This window comes from Petaurus breviceps, unplaced genomic scaffold, assembly GCF_028583685.1.
Source record: "Petaurus breviceps papuanus isolate PSGF00001 unplaced genomic scaffold, PetGlider_PUasm1.0 551, whole genome shotgun sequence".
NCBI lineage: Eukaryota > Metazoa > Chordata > Mammalia > Diprotodontia > Petauridae > Petaurus > Petaurus breviceps.
In genome coordinates, this window is record NW_027186372.1 from 38,355,447 (window position 1) to 38,378,136 (window position 22,690).

The window sequence follows — 22,690 nt, forward strand, 5'->3', positions numbered from 1 at the left end:
CCCAGTACTTAGGACAGTACTTCACATTAGTAAGCAATGAATAAATGTTTGTTGACCATCTCAATCTTTTGATGAATTAATTCAACTGTATGTTATCCTCTACTATCAGATGCCTTGCTCTTTGTCAATACCTCTTCTCCCCCACACTTTCCTTTGGAGCCTCCCAAACACTGAGCCAGCTCTGGCAACGCATGCGTCAACCTCATTATCAGTGTGTACATCCCTGGAAAGTGTACTACCAAGGTTAGTGAGCTTATCCACAACATTCAAAACTTCTCCATTTGCTGTAACTCATGGTTTCATGTGTGGATGGTATGGTGGTGGATGATGGAGCACCTGTCTTTTCTTGGTGTTAATTGGTAGAGGCCAAAATTAGCACCAGCAGCAAAGAATCGATCCATAATTTGTTGCATCTCAGCTTCAGAGACTGAACTGAGTGCAAAATGATCTGCAAAGAGAAAATCATACATCAAAACTCCCTCCACTTTGGTCTTGGCTTGTAGCCTTTTCAAGTTGAAGAATTTATCATCAGTGTGGTAGCTGACCTTGATGCCGTGTTCACCCTCATTGTAGGCATTTGACAATGTAGCTGAAAAACATATTAAAAAGCATGGGAGCAAACACACAGCCTTGTTTCACCCCATTTATATGGCACTTGAAGGCTTGCAAGGTAGCAATTTATTTTTATAAAAACCCTTGGAGGTAGTAACTATCATTGCCCTTATTTTACAAAGTAGAAAATAGAGGCAGGCAAAAATTAAGTGACTTTCCTAGGGTCACAGAGCTAGTAAGCGTCTGAGACCACATTTTAACTCAGCTTTTCCTGACTCCAGGTTCAGCACTCTATCTTTTCCACAATTATATTGTGGTATGATACTATGTTATAATTATACTCTCCTAGCTGCTGACAGGAGAATAGGATGATATTGCAGCATCCTGGAAAGATTTCTCCTCAGTGCTTTGTTGTTGGGCTGGTTGCTAACACCCAGCCTAGATTCCTAGGCTTCTAGAACTCCCTGGTTTACCATGTGCCAGGTACAATGTCTCACATTTAGAACCCTTGATTTAGATTGTGGTTTTAATAATACCTCTCACTGGAAGGCTATTTAGGATTTTCTACTCCCTGCCCATTATTTTATGGGTGAGAAAAAGGAGGCAGAGAGGGAAAATATCTACCCAAGATCACACAAGTATTCAGTAGCATTGAATCCAAGTCTCCTGAGTTTAGATCCAGTGTTTGTCCCATTTTATTAATCAATAAAGATTGATGATGGGGGCAGGTAGGTGGCACAGTGAATAGAGCACCAGTTCTGGACTCAGGAGGACCTGAGTTCAAATCTGGTCTCAGACACTTAACACTTACTAGCCATGTGACCTTGGGCACGTCACTTAACCCCAATTACCCTGCCTTCCCCCCTCCAAAAAGCAAAAAAAGGGATTGAAGAACTTCTACTAATACCAGAGTGTAATACTTGTAATACAGATTTTTTTTTGTTTTGCTGATGTCTTCTGTTTTTACAACCATTATTTTTCTATATATTCTCCTTCTTTTCAGTAACTTCCCTTGTAACAAGGAAAAAAGGGTAAGCAAAACTAAAAGATACAGTGATCTTGTGTGACAGTGTATGCAACATTCCACACTTATTGTTCCCCATTTCTCCAATGAAATGAGAAAGGCACATTTCTTTATCTATCATCTGGGTCTCTACTGTTCATAATAATTGTGAAGTGTTTGACTTTGTTTTGTTGTTATTGCCCCTTATATTATTGTTGCAGTATATATTCTTTTCTTGGTTCTTCCTATTTGAAAGAAATATTTATTAAGCACACATTAGTGTTAAGCAGTAGAAATAAAGAAGCCATTCTCTCTTGTAAAAGAGCTGAATTTCACTGGGGAGACAACACATAAGAGAAAGTTCAGTTAGGCAAGGTCTAAGGGTCCTTAGTTGGTTGACTTAATGGAAGTGTGTATGGGGGGCTGGAGGGAGTAGAGTCTGAGAGGATGATAAGTTCTAGGGGATTTCAAGAGCTAGTATTAGGACAAATGATATGGCCTGGTGGTCCTCCCTATTCCCCTGGAAGGGACGGAGTTGGTGACTCACATAAGCCATGAGAACAGTCAGGCAGTCCATATTGCTTCCATGTGATCCAGAGTAATGGGAGGAGACAAGAGGGAAAGGAGAATGACTCCAGAGATGATAGATCTTACAGACTAGCCATCCTGGATGGATTCTGGGCAGCTCTAGATCAGGAGAGGAATTAAAGAGTGAAGACTGCAAGGGGGTAGACTTTGGTTCCTATGTGCTTTCCATGTTTCTCTGAATTTCTTGTTTTTATTATTTCTCTAACCAAAGGTTATTCAATTTTCATATGCTGTAATTTGTTTAAACATCCCCCAATAGATGGTAACCCACTTTGTTTCCAAGTCTTTGTGTAATCTGAATTTTTCTTGAGTGATTGTGGCACTATGCTTTACCTACCATTTTACCAATCAAACCATATTTGAAGTTATTCACCTTGGTATCCTCTAACAAGCTGACAAAATTTTAAAAAGTATATAATGTTTCCCAGAGAACTAGTTCATAAATCACCTTTAAAATACAAAGTATCAGGAAAATATGGAAGAATCCTCATTGGGATCAATGTGTGGGGAATAGTATACTGCATGAGAGAAATTTATGCCCAGTAGGAGGGCTACATCAGCAGTATCTGATACTCTAAATGCCAATGGGACAGGTGCAGATGACCGGCAGCTCTCTCAGAGAGGCTCCAGGACGGAAACCTCAGCTCTAGCGATTAGTGTAGGAAGTCACTTCTTGTTTTCTTCCCTCCCAGGCTACCATGGCAAATTTTCCCCGCATTCATTTGGAAATAATGTAGTGTGTGGGCATTTCTTGCATCACACCATTTCCTACCCTTCTTGTTTCATTTAGATTAAAATAAAGGCAGAATTCTAAATCAAGAAATATGTTCTCTTTGACTATTAATCCCCATTTTTTGCTGAATTGTTTTGAACTTCATGCTCTCTGATTAGCAATCATTTATTCTCCTTGACTTATTCTCTTTCCTCCCTTTACCTGACACCCCTCCTCCCCTACTTTGCCATCAATTCCTGTTATAATCACCTACATTTAAAATATGTTCTGTGGCTGCACATTTGGAGAGCTTTGGAATATTCTAGTTCCACCAAAATGTGAATGAAATGAATAATGGATCTTCATGAATATATTTATTTCCATTCCTTAACTAGTAGGAGACTGTAAGTAATCCAAGCTGTGATGAAACCATGTAATGACTTAAAGACCAAGAATATCTGCTGTTTAAAGATAGCTTTCGGCTCTCACCTACAGGAAGTGATAAGAGAAAATTATTTTTTTACAGTCATAAATATTGCAGATGGAAAAAGTGCCATCTGAACATTGTTCATATATAAATGTACTAATGAATTAGTAGTGTTATTAATCATGGGTGAGAACTGTGGATCATAGTGATTGTTCTTTTTCTAAGCCAAATTCTAGTTAATGTTAAAACCAAAAAGGTCTGGCTAATATTACAATTTTCAAACACCAAATAGAAGGTTTTGCCTATTAACCAGGGTCAGGTAGGTCTCATTCACTTTCTTGAAATGTATGACCAAGTTCTTCTTTTTATGATCCAGGTTTTGGACTTCAGTTCTAATATACCTAAATTTATTTAATAATAGGAGATATGAAGCATTTTCCACCTTAAGATGTATTCCAGAATTCTAATGAATAAACTGAAAATGAAAACAATCAACAAATAATTTTTGAAATTTTAAAATAATGTATTTTAAATTACTTCAAAAACTGAAGATGTAGAAAATTGTGATTATGCTTAAATATATAATTTTAGGCATAAAATACTATAACCTATAGCCCAAGGTCCCCTGAAAGCTCTAGGCTCACACATACTGGATTTTATTTCCTAAAGGACTCATTTCCTTCCTTCCTTGTTGCCCCCACCCAGGGCTTGCTAAAGGAAAATCACAATTTAATTCACCTATATATTGCCACAGAAAAGGGTAAAAGGGATTTATAGTCTATATATAAGTAACCAAAGTAATGAATGCATATTGGATGGATCACAGTCTTATACAGACAGAACATAGACTGTTCAGATGTAAAAGATGCACAGGAGATCATAAGTACATGTAGAAACCCCCTAAATCATACACAGTTATCCTTGGAAGCAACTGAATTCAGAGGTACTATCTGGGTAGTGTTCTGGCATTCCCATGAAATTCCCATGTTCTTCCAGGGTGCTATAAGGTTCCTCCCAAACTCAGTATCCCTTGTGATTTGTTCTTCTTATAGAAAAAAAAAAGTTTTGTCATTGTTACCAATGATTTCTTAAGAATCTGATGGACTTCCCTCAAACATCATTTTTCTTGTCTATTCAGCAGCATTTGACATTGACTACCCTTCCTTCCCTGGATACTCTTGCCTCTCTGTACTTTCAATGCTATTTTCTCTGGCTCTCCTTTTTCCTGTCTGAGCCCTCCTTTTCAGTCTCCTTTGTGGGAGGCTTGCTTATATACCACACCATAACTATAGGTCTACTCCAAGACCCTGAAGTCTCTTCCAATTATCAAATGATGTGATTCTAGGAAAAGATTTAAAGAATGATTGATTAAAGAGGTTAGTGAGTGATGAGTTGAGGAAGATTCTGAGAAGATAATTTGGATTACTGGAAGGATAATGTTATATTAAAAAAATAAGTAAATTAGGATGAAGAGTGGGTTTGAGGGAAAGGCCATGAAGGAATGATGGAAGGAAGCAAGCCTTTATTAAGTGCCTTCTGTGTGCTAGTCACTATGCTAAGTGCTTTTCAAAAATTATCTCATTTGATCCTCACAACAACCCTGGGAGGTAGGTGCTATTATTATTCTTTTTTTGACAGTTGAGGAAACTGAGGTAGGAAGAGGTTAAGAGAATTGCCTACAGTTACATATCTAGCAGGTTTTTGAGGTCAGATTTGAGTTCTCTGCATAGTGCCACCCAACCATTTGGGAATATTGAGTTTGAGATATCCAAGGGACATCTAAATGGTGATGATGCTTCGCTGGAGCTCAAGTGGAGAATGGACCCAGTAATCACAACTGTATGCCTTTCTCCACAACTACTCAGCAGCATATGAGCCAGAAGCAAAGAAGGTGATTAATGTGAATAAACTAGGATTGGGGTTTGGAAATGAATGAACTGCACTTGCATACTAGGGATTCATGGGTTAACTGAGGGTCAATTTTTGAAAGGAAAAGAGTATGAATAGGTCAGGGATAAAGGCATAGGAAAAAATTAAGGAATGAAATGACTGGCATTGGCAATGAGAATGGAAAATAGGTTTAAAAGTGATGAGACACAAGGGGATATGGGAGGAGAGAAGGCTGTGGTCATAGAGGAGTGTCCAAGTACTGGATCATAGATGTGGAAGACTTGTGGGTGATGATGAAATGAAGGATATGGCTCCTCTCTATAAGTGGCTGAAGTGGAACAAATGTGCTGATCTTGAAAATATAGAAAGTTGATGAACAGGAAAGCAAGAGCATTTGAGGGGACATCAACATATAAATTGGTTTCTCCAAGCATGAAGGCATTGATGTCTGGGGTGGAGAGGAATACTGTGACCCAAGAACTGAGCTCTCGGTGTAAGGAACAAGTATAATGGATGAATGCCACTAGGACTTAGATAGAATGAATGAAGCTGAAATGAGGAGAGAGGTGGCTTGAGTAATGGAGACAAGGGAAAGGTCAGAAAGTGACATAGAGAATCAAGAAGCATATTTATTCTTCCTTTTGGTCTAGTGTGTGAAGAGTCATGAGGGAAGGTACATCTGGGACTAACCAGGTTGGCCACAGATTCACTCTTCACTGGAAACAGTTGAGTGAAGACAAAAACAGAAATATGACAAGAGTTCTTTTTGACTGGCTATTTGTTAATAATACAAAGGGGGATCTACAATAGAAGGAAAAGGCTGAGCAAGAGAGGGACTCAGGTTTGGCAGGACTAACAAGGAGGGGGTTGAAGTAATGAGGAGTGGGTAGCATGGGAAGGGAATTTTCACCTCAATAATCCATGATTGAATCCTTGGTATTCTGACAGGAGGATGGAGAGTTTGAGCCATAAGACAGATTTTCATAGGCTTCTCAGGAGGAATAGTAGCTATGTCCTAAGACTGCATTCAGTGTTAATTCTCTGAGTAAAAGGTGCGGTGAGAATGGGGCTCATTTGCTTCAGGCATGGTGGCAGGGGTATGCTAGTAAGTGCTTAACAAGCATCTCTCCCTAGGATACACAAACTTAAAACTTATCCACAAATTGACCTTTTTGCCATCACTTTGTTAAGACTAGACAATCAACAAAACAATAAATCAAGCCTTGATTTATAGTTTGCTAACTTCTAAAAAGTGTAATTGCTCACACTAAAAATTTAACAATTGGCTTAGGAGCCAGTATGAACTGGATCCAGCACACTCCTGCCTAATGTCAGAGTTGTGAGGGGCCAAAATGGGAGATTGCCTGATTAGACACCTGATGTTTGTACCCTTGCTATCTATAGAGAGCTGAGGTATAATTGATTTGCTGACATAATAAGTGCTTCATAAACATCTCCAAAACAACAATTAGCACTAGTGGGAAATTTAGTGAAAAATAGACAATTTTGGTGGGCCAAGAGGAAAACAAGGTAGGGAAAGAGATCAGAGTTAGAAGGAACCTTAGAGGGCATGTAGTACAAATCCTTCACTTTTTAAATGAGGAAATTGGGCAGCAGAAAGATGAAAGAATTTGCCCTACATCCTACACATAGACTGTAAGTGGCTGAACCAGGATTCAAACACAGATTCATTGACAACCAAAGTAGAGTTCTTTCTAAAGTACTAGGAGGTAGAGGAGGGAATCATGGGAGGACATTCAGTTCTGAGATAAATTTTACTAGATTTTTCCTATGTAGTCATTGAGTCATAGAAAGTTTAAGCTCAGCTTCATTCACTCTATCCAGGTCCTAGTGACATTCATCTATTGTATTTGTTCCTTACACAGAGAGTTCAGTTCTTAGGTCACAGACTTCCTCTCCACCCCAGACACCAATGCCTTCATGCTTGGAGAAACCAATATATGTTGAGGTGCCCTCTTGCCTCCCTGTTCATCAACCTTCTATACTTTCATGATTAGCACATTTGTTCCACCTCAGCCACACTAAGAGACGAGCCATATCCTTGATTTCATCATCACCAACAAGTCTTCCACTTCTATGATACAGTACTTGGAGATTCCTCTATGACCACAGCCTTCTCTCATCCCCTGTCTCCTTGTGCCTCATCAAGAGAGATCGTTGAGATTGATTTCCTCATCTTTTATAGAGGACCAAAGAGGTGCCATTGTCTAAGTCATACTGTAAGTCAATAACTCCAACTTACTACAGAAGCCAGGTTTTACTTACTCCCATCCTATATTCTTTCCCTTACATTATACCACTACTATAACCCCACTGGGATTTTCAATAATAAAAAATAGGAACTTTGTAGAATCTGATCTTTGATATAAATTAAAATCAATTTTCTTTTACAAAACTAAGAAGAGTAGGAGACATTTTGAAACTATTCATATTTTTATGGAGAAGATGGTAGAGTTAAAGACTGGTTTATAAATATGAATAATAAAAACCTATGTATAACACTTAGAAAAAGGGAGGAAGGTCACAACAGTCAAGAACGCTGAGCTAGCAGGGTATGTGTCATATGAGTTTTGGGGAAAGGCTTTATGGAAGACCAGATTTCCTGGGTCTGGAGGAGGTGTTACAGATGTTTCAGGTAGGTGACAATGCTATCTTTGACATCCTAAGTAAAGATCTGCAGGTGGACACTGCCTTTGTCAAAGAACCATGCGAAATAGTCAGAAAACATGTCGTGGATCATCCTTATAACCATGAAATTACTGGAATTACAATGAACTTCCTTTCCTGGGGTTTCCCACAAGACCATTCTTCTCAAAAGTACAAAAAAGTGGTTGCTTTACTTTTTTCCATTTCTGGTGGGCAAAGAGCTTGCTGAGGAAGGCTTCTAGGCAGAATGGTGTGATTTTCTTTTGCGATTCAAGTTGGGGGTTAGCACTGGAAAGGATTGATGGTCCAGACCAGCATATTTCTTTTTCTTTTCCAGATTTATTTATGTATGTATGTATTTATGTATGTATGTATGTATATATCTATCCATTCATTCATTTATTTATTTATCCATTTATTTATTTTTTTAAGCAATCGGGATTAAGTAACTTGCTCAAGGTTACACGGACAGTTATTTCTGGGTGTGGTGCTGAGTATCTGCCCCCGGATTTGATCCCCAGGTCATCCCGACACTGGAGCCAGTGTTCTTACTCGCTGAGCCACCTGGCTGCCCCCTCAGATTTATTTATTTTTAATTTAAGGAATAAAACAAACATTTCTATAATAGTATAATAAAAAGATGATTGCACATGAAGCTCCAAATCTCTTATGTACAACTTGCTATTCCTTTTAAACATATAATAAAGTTATATTGTAAGTTTCTTTTTTCCCCTCCTCCTTGCTCAGCCCTAGAGATGGCTACCATTACATATGTGTGTTTGTTTGTGTGTGTATATACATGTATATACATATACACACATTTTCATATGTACACACATACACATTCACATACATGCATACATACACACATGTGTGTGTAAAATTATTCTGTACCTCTATTTATCATTTCTTTCTCTGTATGCATTGACACAATCTGACAATTGGTATGGCTACTGACTTCCAAGATCAGCCACCTGTCCATGACATCCAATAATCTGCTGGTAAAAAAAAATCTACTTACTAATAGCTATTTGATCTGACCCAGGGAACTTCACCTACTCCCTGACAGAGCCAAAAACCAAGGGCCCCAAATCACCATAATAGTTAACAAGCTTGGAGGTTGGTCACCTTTGGTACTGGAATTTTATATTCATATCAGTCATTGAAAAAGAGCTGATCTACAATACTGGAGAACTAAAGAAGTCATGCTGCATGGGAACTGGGGGCACTTCCACTTCTGAAGCTCCCTTTGGCCCATACTCCTTCAGGGTTGCAGGTGCCCATACTGTACATTGCAGGGCCCATACAGCCCATGTTGGCTGGCTCCATCATCCCAATGATCTTCAGGAAAGAGAAGGCATTCTGGTTAGGCCACGGGACTACTACTGATATAGTTCTTCCCACTTCCCATCTTATTCTTCCTCTTTTAGTCCATGATCCTTCTCATCCCAGAAGCAGATGCTGTGGACTCTGATTCAGTTGAGCCTTGAGGCTAGAGGATATAACAGACTTCATATCTCTTCCCCAGGTTCATGGGTACCTCCTTAGTGCCATTGTTCATCAGGTTGAATGCCTGGATTCTATTTTAGTGCATGTTGCAGTTGTTCCTTCCACTTGGCTGGGTAAGGGCTATCAACCCATTCCTGGTATTTCCCAGTTTCCACAGTGCAGCTTGAAGATATCTTACCTGTATTGAGGACTATGTTAGGTTGCATGTTTCCAAAGAATTTGGAAGCATTTTAACTCCATGGGCAACTAGACAATCCCAAGGTATGTGTGATTATCCACATGGACCACCAACCAGGGATTCATTCAGCTGGACTCTTTGGGGTTGGAGGGCCATGATCTTCTCAAACTCTTAGCATTTAACTAGATAGAACCAAATAGAACAACAAAGAAAGCAGATGCTTTTGTCACATATCCCCTTCTAGACCTGCCGAAGTTTGGTTACCACTGGACCTATTTTCTTTCCTTTTTTTTAGTTCTTTATTTTAAAAACATATGTATGATCATTGTGGCTACAAATCTGGCTACAGATTTTACTCTGCATTACATCATATAGGTCTTTCCTTAGATACATCATAATTTAATGCTCCAGTTTCTAGGAGAGTATTCAAAATTATGTAAGAGCCTATGAAATAGCTTTTTTTCTGGCTTGTGTTCCTTCCTCTTGCTTCCAGAAGGTGAATGTCACAGTCTGCCCACAGCCCAGATACCAGACCCTGAACTGTTTCAGGGGCAGGCATGGATCTCCACCTAATAGGAAGCTCAAGTGGTAATGGTCCTAGAGTCAGGATCCAAGTCAGGATGGTGCAACCAACCAGAGCAGCAGGGAAGCCCAAAGAAGCTCCATGACCCAGGACCAGAGCCCACAGGAACTGAGCAAAACCACGAACCTAATCACTCTCCTCTTCCTATAGACTGAGGAGGTTCAAGCTTAGGAGGGGGATCATGCTTCCCAGAAGCTGGAGGAGTACTTCTTTTTTTTTTTTTTTTAAAGCAATCAGGGTTAAGTAACTTGCTCAAGGTTACATGGCCAGTTATTTCTGGGTGTGGTGCTAAGTATCTGAGCCCGGATTTGATCCCCAGGTCATTCCAACACTGGAGCCCATGCTCTTACTCGCTGAGCCACCTGGCTGCCCCTAAGCAATTGGGGTTAAGTAACTTGCTCAAGGTTACATGGCCAGGTGTTTCTGGGTGGGTGCTAAGTGTCTGAGCCCGGGATTGGATCTCCAGGTCATCTTGACACTGGAGCCGGTGCTCTTACTCCCTGTGCTACCTGGCCGCCCCTGGAGGAGTACTTCTGCTCATTTATTATTATTCACCCTGAAGCAAAAATTCCTTCATTGTTGTTGGCCAAGTGGAGCTAGGGTGCAGGAGGAACTCCATCAGTAGGAGCTAGAGCTATTTACAGTAACTCAGTAACCCCTAAGTATGAGAGAGAAGTGAAACATATTCCACCAAACCTTTAGACAATGGGAGGGGTGGGGGCAGGATAACTTGGTTATACTAATGTTGAATTTACTTGGGCCATGGTGAAGAAGTCAAAGAAATCCACAATGAATGCAGTCAGAGAAACTACAGAAGTCTAACATAAGTGCAACCAGATGGACAATGAGGAAATGATTCAACAAATACTTATTGAACTGAATTGAATGGGCTTTTGTGAGGGACGCACCCCCACTATTTTTGCAGGTTTATAGATTCTCTTAGTTGATAATAATTTCTGTAATCCCCAGGATACACCTCCTTTCCATCTGAATAGGGCAGGGACATAACAGTGATTAAGGCTAGGAGAAAGACAGGCTATAACAAAGTCAAAGGAGGGAAAATGTAGTTGAACTTGACCTGTGTTCTTCTTTTACTCTCATATTGTCTCAAATTTGAAATATACCATTCACCAGATGTGATTTATTTTCTTTTTGGAGGGGGGAAGGCTGGGCAATTGGGGTTAAGTGACTTGCCCAAGGTCACACAGCTAGTAAGTGTTTTGTGTCTGAGGTCAGATTTTAACTCAGGTCCTCCTGACTCCAAGGAGAATACTCTATTCACTGTGCCACCTAGCCGCCCCAATGTGATTTTTATTTTTACAAATGTGAACTAATTATTTGGAAAAGGAGTCAGTATGATTGGACAAAAAGCACATTAATGACTACACTGCATATCATGTAACCATTCGGTTTGGGAAGCCTTCTTTAAAAGCTCAGTGGCCATGTAAGCTATCTAAAATTTCCATCAGCTAAGCGGAGGGCACATGAGCAGCACCTGCTACGTGAGATAATTAGGCTGGCTCCAGCAAAGACATCAGCAAAGCCATCACCTGCTACTTCATAAAGCAGTAGTTTCAGATTGAACAAGCACTGGAACAAATCTGTTCTACATGTTTGGACATTTCATGGTCTACCAAGTGGCTATCATATTGACTAACTAAGATCTGAAATGTGTCCCTTAGTTGGCCACATTTCCATAAGGCTTATGTCCTTTTTTGAGAAGGAACACCTCCTCTCATGAGAATCAATGCCTGGGGGACAATCTCACACATCTCCATCTTTACGGCAGAAGGGCTGGTGGAAGTAGTGGTTATTAGTGAGATAATGACCCACACCAGGCTGTGCTAGATTGACTATGAGGTTATGCTTTAGAAGTGAAATTGCTCAAGGCCAATAGAGAATAGTAGTGTTAGAAGGGATGTCAGAGGCTGACTAGTTCAACTCATGTTGGAATGGAAGTAGTACCAATGGTTAGCACATATACAGTGTTTTAATGTTTGCAAAGTTTCTGTTCTTACCACTCTGGAGTAAAGATATGGATGGTCTGAGGGCTCCCTGTGAACATAGGTACCCAGTGTTTCCCAAAATTTTTCTTTTTTGTTTGTGGCACAATATTCTTTATTGTGAGGAATCAAGGCAGGTCACATTGGACATTGAAACTGGAAATACTATAGAAACATCAGTAGACTTATACTGTTTGCCTTTAATATGAGCAATTATTTTTGTTGTTTTGAGTTCTTTGTGAGTTTAGAGTCTGAAGTGATTTTAGGTTGGTGCAAATATAATAGGCACATTTTCTTTATTTTTGCAAATGCTATATGTACTTTACTGAGTTTCAGCTTAGCCTGTGACACTTAGTAGCTGTGTGACTCTGGAGAAGTCACTTATGTTCTGTTTCCCTTAGTTTCCTTAACTGTGAAGTGGGAGCACTAACAGTACCTACCTGGCAAGGTTATTGTGAGAATTAAATAAGATATTTGTAAAAAAACACAGCACAATTCTTTGTACATAATGAGTTCTATATAAATACTTGTTTCCCCTCTTTCCCAGACTGCATATGTTGAATAAGTAAAATTTATATTAAGCAATTTTACTTATAAATTTTATTGAATTTCCAATAACATCCAAAATATTATGACATACCTTAAAATAAAATAAATAACTTAAAATAAAATACCTTTTTATGACATACCATAAAATTTCCTATTACACCATTGGTGAACTACTTTACAGACAATTGTAAGTAGGAATGAATAGACAATGAAAATTATTTTTACCAAGAGTCAGTTTCTAATCAGACTATAAACCTCAGACATTCTGAGTTCTAAGATATGGGTTTATCGAGAAGGGGGTATTCCTTAGCATTCCTGCAAGATTTGGTAAATTGTTGACGATATAAATGCTCTTTAAATTTTGATGAGGTTGTCCCAGCACTGCTTTTTTTTTATGGTCTTGCATCCTCAGAACTTAGCTGAGTGACCAGCACATGGTGGTTGCTTGTAAGTGTTTGCTTGCTAGATAACTGTAATGTAATGCCAAGGAAAGGCAACTTCCCAAGGTTCAAAATACCAGCATAGGTGCTCTCCATTTTATTCAGTGACCAACCAAGAACAGAGAAGATCAAAACATGACATCATTCCAAATACAGCATTTACTAAATGTGATTAAATAATCTCCAAGGACTACCCCACCCCAGGACCTTCCAATCATTCAATCAATGACAAAGTCCCAGATCTAAATACTTCTCCACCCCTAGGCTATACCTTTATTTGTCAATCACAGAGCACAAAAAGATCAAAAGTTCCCCACCCCTGGATCTCAATTGAATCTACCCCAGAGTTACATCAAGTTTAAACACAGCACTTAATACCCAAATGGAGGTCTTTTCTTCATCTTGACACGAGGCAAGTTCTCAGCAATCTTAGTTCCTGGGGAGACAAGGCTTAGCAAGGCCACAAGATACGTTGCCAGTCCCTTCATTAATTCATCCTCTGTCTGTAGAACAGTCCTAGAACCCCTGAAAACATTAGCAAAGCCCTCTCCCAGGATTTCTGCAAACATACAACAAGAAAATCCTTCTTCAGGGCTTCTGAACCAACAGAAAGGTTCCCAGACCCCTGCAACAACAGCACTGTCCTTCACCAGTGGACAGTATTCACTCTCTGTCTGCAGGACAGTCTCAGGGCTTCTTAGCGAACAGCCAGGTTCCAGGACTTCTTCAACAGGCCTGTCTTTCACCAGTGGACAAATCTGGCAAAACAACATCAAAACAGACAGACAAAGTACCAGCAAAACAGCCATGTCAGTCCTTGGCAGCTCAGGGGGCAGGTCTCAAAAGTCCAGGGCAATTCAAAGCGGCCACCAGCAATTCTCTTAGTCTCTCTCTCTCTCCACGAGGTGCTGCTTCCAAAAAAAAGTTCTTCTACCTCTCTCTTGTCTCTCCAAATCTACGTCACCAGCTCCTCCCAGTTCAGGACTTTCTTTTCACATCAACAAGTCCATCCCACAGGTGGGATTAACAAGCTCTGGGTTTTAACACAATCAATTTGAAAACCAAGCCAATACAGGGGAATCTTTAAATGCCATTACTATCACAATAACATTGCCTCATTAAATAGAGTAATTCAATTCCCAGTCTTCCAACCTCATTAGAAACTAACACTGGATTAGAATTCAGGTTCAGTAGTTTTTAGATTATAATTTGGTACCTACTGAGTCATACCAATTTTTGATATCTTCCTTTCCTGAACTCACATAACCCTTTTTTTTTTATTTTAAGCAATCAGGGTTAAGTAACTTGCTCAAGGTTACATGGCCAGTTATTTCTGGGTGTGGTGCTGAGTATCTGAGCCTGGGATTTGATCTCCAGGTCATCCCGACACTGGAGCCAGTGCTCTTACTCACTGAGCCACCTGGCCGCCCCAACACATAACCCTTGTTGGTTGAGTCCATTGGTGCTCTCTCAAGTGCATTATAATTTTTTCACACTTCTTTCTCATAGACTTATAAGATCATAGGTCCAGACTTAGAAGGGGTTGTAGAGATCATCAAATCCAACTAATTTTACAGATGAAGAAACTGAGACCCAGTTAAGTGATTTAAATTACATAGGTAGTAAGTGATAAGGGTAAGATTTGAACTCAAGATCTGGCATAACAAGTTCATGGTTCTTTCCATAAATGACTGGAAGGTAGGAAAAAACATGTTATTTATCTTCATATTTTCCCCTCTCTATTACTTGATAAATCAATAAACATTTATTAAGATATTACTATAGGAGATGATTCTGGGAAGATGGCAGAGTATGTCAGAAAATTCCAAGCTCTCAAGATTTTCCCCCCACAAAAGAATTAAAATATCGCCTTAGGGTAAGCAAAGTGTGAGTGGAGATAAATAAGAACAGGGGCATAACCAGGGTCTTCCTGGGACAATTTGAGATCAGAAGAAATATCCCTGGATGAAGTTTGGCCCCAGTGAAGAGTAAACACCCCCAGGCTAGGTTCTATTTTGATAGCAAGAAGCAAACCTCTTAAACAAGGAGCTGCAAGCTCTAGGCTTAGCTGGTTTGAGTGGCTTCCCCTGCCCCAGGTATCAAAACTTTTATCCCCAGAGATAGTGAGGAGAGTTGGGCATCTGAGCCCCAGAAAATGGGAAGACTGAGGGAACCTCTGCTGATAAGGAACACTAGACCCAGCTGTGCTGCAAAGAGCAGCCAGTGAGAGAAGGAACCATCACATGCCCAGTGAGTGCAGAAGCTGTGGGGCAGAAAGCCCCTGGCTGTGGGCACTTATAGGAGGTTGGAAGTTTGGCTTTGGTTTCAGGCTAGAGGAGAGAACTGAAGATCTGGGGCAAGAGGCACCATTTCCCCATACTCCAGGACTAGAGGTGATTACAAATAATTAAGTTATTACCACAAAAAATGCACAGGCAAAGGAGAAAGAATCCAACCGTAGAAACTATTATTGGAATAGAGATGACTGAGGCTCATTTTCAGAAAAGGATATTGAAGTAAAGAAACCTCCAAAGAGTAATGTAAAATGGTCACGTGCCCAAAAAGAATTCATAGAAGATCTAAAAGAAAGACTTTAAAAATCAAATGACAGAGATGGAAGAAAAACTAAAAAAAATAAAATAATCCAAGAAAAACAAGAAGAGTATGGAACGAAAGTCCATTAATTAAAAAAGCAGATCCAGAATCTTAAAGAAATCTTTTTTTTTTAATAAGCAATTGGGGTTAAGTAACTTGCTCAAGGTTACACAGCCAGTTATTTCTGGGTGTGGTGCTAAGTATCAGAGACCACATTTGATCCCAGGTCATCCCGACTCTGGGGCCAGTGCTCTTACTCACTGCACCACCTGACCACCGCATCTTAAAGAAATCAACGAAAAAACCTTGAAAACTAGAATTGGGCAAAGTGAAGCCAGTGAAATATAAGAGATCAAGAAATGATAAAGCAACATACGAAAAATGAAAGAGAGTTAAACATCTTATAAGAAAAACAAAAGATTTGGAGAATAGATCAAGAAAAGAAAATATAAAAGTAATTGAACTAACAGAAAGCTGTGATAAAAATTTTTTTGATTCAATAACACAAGAAATAATTAAAGAGAATTGTCCTGGAGCATTAGAATAAAGGGGGGGGGAGTGTAGAAATAGAAAAAAATCTATTGATCATCACTTAAAAGATATCCTATGAGGAAAACTCATAGGAATATCATAGTCAAATTCCAAAACTCCCAGCTTAAGGGAACACTATTAAAAGCATCAAGATTAAAACAATTCAAATATGATGGTGTCACAATTACAATTACATAAAACCTAGCAGAAGAGACAATAAAGGACCACAGGTCTTGGAATATAACATATTGAAGAGCAAAAGAACTGGGGTTCTGGCCAAAAATATCACACCCTGCAAAGTTAAGTATTATCCTGAATGAAAAACAAATGGATATTTGATAAACTCTAAGACTTACAAGACTTTGTTAAAAAAAATACTGAACTTAATAGAAGAATTGACATACAAGAATCAAGAGAAATATAAGGTACATAACAAATACTGACTATAAGGGATCCATAAGGACAGATTGTTTACTTTTAATATATGTGAAATGCATGTCTAAGATTCTTATCAATAATTGGGTAGTTCATAAGAAAGATTGGAATAAACCTGAGTAGGATATGAATTTAAAAATGAAACCATTTAGGAACAGCTTGAAAGAGTAATTATTTTATATAAATGAGGTACAATAGGAAGAATTGATACAGAGGAATTAGGGGGGGAGGGCTGGTAGTTCTGCTTACCTTCTTTCCATGGGAATGGGTTTAAGAGGGAACTATATATATATATTATATATATATATTATATATATATATATATACATGTATTTAGAAGAGTATAAAAGTTTTTAAACTCAGAAGAAGTAAAATTGTGGGGACATCGGGAGGGGGGAGGTATCTCTAGAAGGGAGGGTGAGGGAGTAGGTAAAATAGGGGTGTGGAAGGGTGTTTAGATTTATGGGAAAGGGAGGATAGGGGAGGGATCCTTGGAGGGGGGTAGGCAAGTCATAGGAGGGCAAGGTAGTGGGTAGAAGTAAAGTAGAGGAGGCAGGAGGGATAGGAAACAAGAGATATGTACATACACAAAAACAAAGATCAGGAGTAGAAGAGGTTTGTGAAAGTTTATATATGAATGTATATACGCATATGTGTACATGTATATCTATAGCTATAGAGAAATATATCTAAGCTTTATTGTAGCTTTCTGGGGGCATCAGAGAGGTTATGTATAGATTTATAACTATAGAGAAACATATCTAAACTTTATTGTGACCTTTTGTGGGTGGTGGTGGGGAGGGGAAAAAAGAACAAAGTAAAAAGGTATACTGCAGAAAACAAAAGAAAACTCACAAGGAAGCATAGAAAAGATGGACAATTCTGAACACAATGAGCATTGTTTATCATATAGATTTTCTTGAAATGAGAATTTATTGTTATATATTTTGAATCCTCATATTCTGCAATGCACAAGAGAGGCTTTTTTCTTTCTGTGTATTTAAGTTCCAATATTTAAGTTTATGATTTATTTTTGCTTCTTTTCTCTATTCTCTATTTGTGTTCTTTAATTTGAGTCTAAAATAAAAAAAAATTTAAAAAAGATCCTACTATATAAGCACTTGGCACATAGTAGGCAATGATTGAGCAAAGGAACGAATGTAAGATGTGAGGAGATACATCTTTAGCAACAGGCTATAAGCACTAAGAACATATTTTGAAGGGAAAAAAAACTCTCAGGATTCAATCAATAGTTATGTGCAGAATTTATAAAGCATAATGTCTTCTTATTAATCCCAGACATGGTTTAAAAACTGCAAACAAGAGTAAAAATGGTGAAGTTCAGAGATCTATGACATGATGGTGCTTGCCTTTCATTTTTCCAAACTGAAGAGTAATGTGGTGAGGGACCTATGTTAATTACCCAGTTTCAACCAATCTCTCTAATCCACACAAATATTTGTCTAATATGGAAAGAGTCATAAGCAGTAAAAAGAATATGAATTTCACCACTTAATATTGTAATTTTATTGATGCTAATAAACATCATTCAGTTCTTCCAACAGTATGCTAATTTGATGATGATTGGACAAGGATCTCATATTTATTATCAACAGATTAGTTAATGATTGTGCATAATCTAAAAACTATGATTCTTAAATCCAGTTTCTGTAACTCTACCTTCTTCATTGCAGAAGTAGATAGAGGACCTCCAGTATTAGAGAACATTTTAAAAATTGTCTTTGTTTCATGGGGTGCCAAGGTCAAAGAATTCATCACACGAGTGGTATTCTATAAGTGAAGAATCTCTTTGTCTTTGCATATTGGTCCTTAGATAGTCTTGTGTTGGGTCATTTTCTGAAGTTTTTTTTTTAATTTAACATGGCAGATCTGAACTGAGCTTGCAGTCTACTGGCTTCACCTTTGAGAACTGTAGTGCACCTTCATACCACAAGAAGAGTACTTTGTGGTAGAACTGAACCATAACAATATTGACATTCTCATGCTAAGTATATGTGGAAAATAAAAACAAGTTGCAGCTCATAGGTCTCCTAGGATAGTGCTTCTTAAACTTTTTTTCCACTTGTGATCCATGGTTTAAGAAGTGCTGTCCTAGGAGAGATAGCCATATTTTTGGTGGAATTAATTTCATTGTATATCCCAAGGCAATAAGAAGCACTTTTTTTTTCCACTGTAGATTTTTATCTTATTTTTGCACTTAATAGTATTTTATTTTTTTCTAATTACATGTAAATTTAGTTTTTTTTATCATTCATTTTTTGTAAGAATTAGAGTTCCAAATATTTTTCCCTCCCTCCTTTCCTTTTCCTCTTTCCAATACAGCAAGCAATCTGATATAGCTTATACATGTACAGTCATGTTAAACACTTCCACATTAGTCATGTTGTGAAAGAAGAATGAGAACAAAAGGGAAAAATAATGAAAAACAAAAAACAAACACAAAAGTAAAAATATTATACTTCACTCTGTATTTAGACTCCATAGTTCTTTCTCTGGATGTGGATGACATTTTCCATCATGAGTCTTTTGGAACTGTATAAGCTGAGGAGAGTTAAGTCTATTATAATTGATCACTGAATAATATTGCTGTTAATGTGTATTCTATATTATTAATATTATATACTGTGTATATAATGTTCTCCTGATTCTGCTCACTTCACTCAGCATAAGTTGATGTATGCCTTTCCAGGTTTTTCTGAAATCTGCCTGCTCATTATTTCTTACACAACAATAGTATTCATGGCATTTATATACGACAACTTGTTGAGCAATTTCCCAATTGATGGGCATCCCCACAATTTCCAACTTTTTTTTTGCTTTATTTTGGAGGGGGTAGGGCAGAACAATCGGGTTAAGTGACTTGCCCAAGGTCACATGGCTAGTAAGCATTAAGTATCTGAGGCCAGATTTGAACACAGGTCCTCCTGACTCCAGGGCTGGTGCTCTATTCACTGTGCCACCTAGCTACCCCAATTTCCAACTTTTTGCCACCACAAAGAGAGCTGCTATAAATATTTTTGTACATATCGGTCTTTTCCCCTTTTTTATGATCTCTTTGGGATATAGGTCTTGTAGTGGTATTGCTAGATACAAGGGTATACACAATTTAGTTGTGCCACTACTAGCTGCCCACTTTTTCTTTCCACATTTCCCTCCCACTTCTGCCTTCCTTTCTACTCTCCCTTCTTTTGGCCCCCCTCTTCCCTTTTCCCTTCCCTTTCCCTATAGGGTAAGACAAATTTGTATGTCCAACTGAGTGTGTATGTTATTCCCTCTGAGCCAAATCTGATGAGACTAAGGTTCAAACAATGATCACCCACTCCCTTCTTTCCTTCTATTGTAATAGGTCTTTTGCACCTCTTCATGTGATTTCCTCTATGCTATTTTGTCTCCCTCTTTTCTCCTAGTACAATCCTCCCTTAGTATTTTTGTATCATCACACAAAAGTCAACTAATACCCATACCCTCTGTCTATGTATACTCCTTCTAATTACCCTAATGGAGATATATAATTCTCAAGAGTTACAAATGTAAGGGGCGGCCAGGTAACAGCGAGTAAGAGCACCAGCTCCAGTGTTGAGAAGACCTGGAGATCGAATCCCGGGCTCAGACACTTAGCACCCACCCAGAAACACCTGGCCGTGTAACCTTGAGCAAATTACTTTACCCCAATTGCTTAGGGGCAGCCAGGTGACTCAGGGCGTAAGAGCACTGGCTCCAGTGTTGGGATGACCTGGATCAAATCCGGGCTCAGATACTCAGCACCACATCCAGAAATAACTGGCTGTGTAACCTTGAGCAAGTTACTTAACCTCAATTGCTTAAAAATAAAAAAAAAGTTAACAAGTGTATTTTTTTCCTGTGTATGGATATAAACAATGTAATCTTAGTGAATAGCAAGTTTTGTTTTGTTTTTCTTTCCTTTTTACCTTTATATGCTTCTCTTGAGTCTTGTGTTTGAAGATGGAATTTTCTCTTCAGCTCTGGTCTTTTCATTAGGAGAGTTTGAAAGTCCCCTATTTCATTGAATGTCAGTCTTTTCTCCTGAAAGACTATGCTCAATTTTGTTGGATAGTTGGTTCTTGGTTTTAATAAAACTGCTTTGCCTTCCAGAATATCATATTCCAAGCCTTCTGATACTTTAATATAGAAACTGCTAAATCCTGTGTAATTCCTAATGTAGCTCCTTAATATCTAAATTGTTTCTTTCTGGCTGCTTGCAGTATTTTATCCATGACCTGATAACTCTGGAATTGGGCTACAATTTTCCTTGGAGTTTTTATTTTGGAATCTGTTTCAGGAGGTGATCAGTGGATTCTTTCAATGACTATTTTACTCTCTGGTTCTAGGATATCAGGGCAGTTTTACTTGATAATTTAGTAGAAGGTGCTTTCCAGGCTCTATTTTAATCCCAGCTTTCCACTAGTTCAATAATTCTTAATGCCTCTCCTGAATCTATTTTCCAGATCATTTTTTTTCAATGAAGTATTTTCCATTTTCTTCTTTTTTAAAAAATTCTTTTTATTTTGTTTGATTTACTCTTGATGTCTCATAGAGTCATTAGCTTCTACTTGCCCAGTTCTAATTTTTAAGGAATTATTTTCTTCTGTTAGCTTTTGTACCTCCTTTTCTATTTGGCCAATTCTACTTGTTTTCTTCAGTCAATTTTTTTGCTTCATTTTCCAAGCTGTTGACTTGTTTTTTCATAATTCTTTTGCATAGCTCTCATTTCTTTTCTCAATTTTTCTTCTACCTCTCTTACTTGATTTTAAAAATCCTTTTTACACTCTTCCAAGAGAACTTTTTGTACTTGAGGCCAGTTCATATACTTTGATGCTTTACATGTAGGCATTTTGATACTGTTGTCCTCTTCTGAGTTTGTGTTTTGATCTTCTTTCTGTCCATAGTAGCTTCCAGAGTGGAGAGTACTCTCTCCTAAATTTCTGGGGTCTTGTGCAAATCTTGTCTGAGTTACTTCTAGGTACCTATAAATTTTCTGTTCTTTAAAGGTGATATGATCAAAGGAGAGGTGTTTATTCCCATAACCAAGCAGGGCAACACAAGAGAATCCTACCTCAGCACCAGCAAAGAGACCCTTGCAATTGCCCTCTGATCAGCCACTTGATCCCCTGCCATGCATGAGCAGCTTTCCAGAGGACTGCTGCTGTGAACAGCTTTCAAGGTTCTGATTACATAGTATAGTGAACATTCTATTTATTCAATAACAAATAAGAGTAAAATATTCACAGAAAATCAAGGTACAGCATTAACAATGTTACAGCTTATCACAGAATATCAAAATATAGTATTCACCATGTCACAACTCAACAACTTATCACTAAAATGGCCACAGAGTTTTCACCAAAGAGGTCACATAGTTTTCAACAAAGTACAATCATTTAGTAACTCAATCATTCAATCATCCTTAAGGAGGCTTGCCTAGGTCACAAGTAAATTATAATTTCATCAGTCACTACTCAGACAATTTCATCAGTCACTACTCAGTATCCATTGAGGGGTTTTTCATCTTGACTTGGGGTGGGCTTTCAGCTTTCATGGTTCCTCTTCCATAGTCCCAGCTCCTGTCTGAATCTAACCAACTGCCACCTGAGTTCAAAGGTAGACAACTCCCAGCTCCTTGTCCAGCTCTCTTTGCAGTTCCTGCTCCACATTGGAGCTCACAGTATCCAGTCCATCTCAAATCCTTTACAGTCTATATTCCCAGGAAGACGAGACTTAACAAAGCCACAAACACATTCATGCACATTAACAAAGCCACAACAACATTTGTATAAAATACAGGCACCACTGTCATGCTTCCTCAGTGTTTGGCAGCTCCAGCTGGCCCTTGAAATTCTTGCCACCACAAGTCCTAATTCTGCATCAGTTCTCAATTCTCAGTTCACTCTTCAGGAGTAGCAGCCCAGTCTCCAGATACTCTCTGAGGGAAATTCTCTCTCTCTCTTCTCTTCTCTTCTCTTCTCTTCTCTTCTCTTCTCTTCTCTTC

General features: G+C 38.5%; 1 pseudogene; it reads right to left on the reverse strand.

Moving 5' to 3' along the window:
* Positions 1–299: 299 nt before the first annotated feature.
* LOC138172876 (interferon regulatory factor 6 pseudogene) lies at positions 300–9,682 on the reverse strand (annotated as a pseudogene).
* Positions 9,683–22,690: the final 13,008 nt, after the last annotated feature.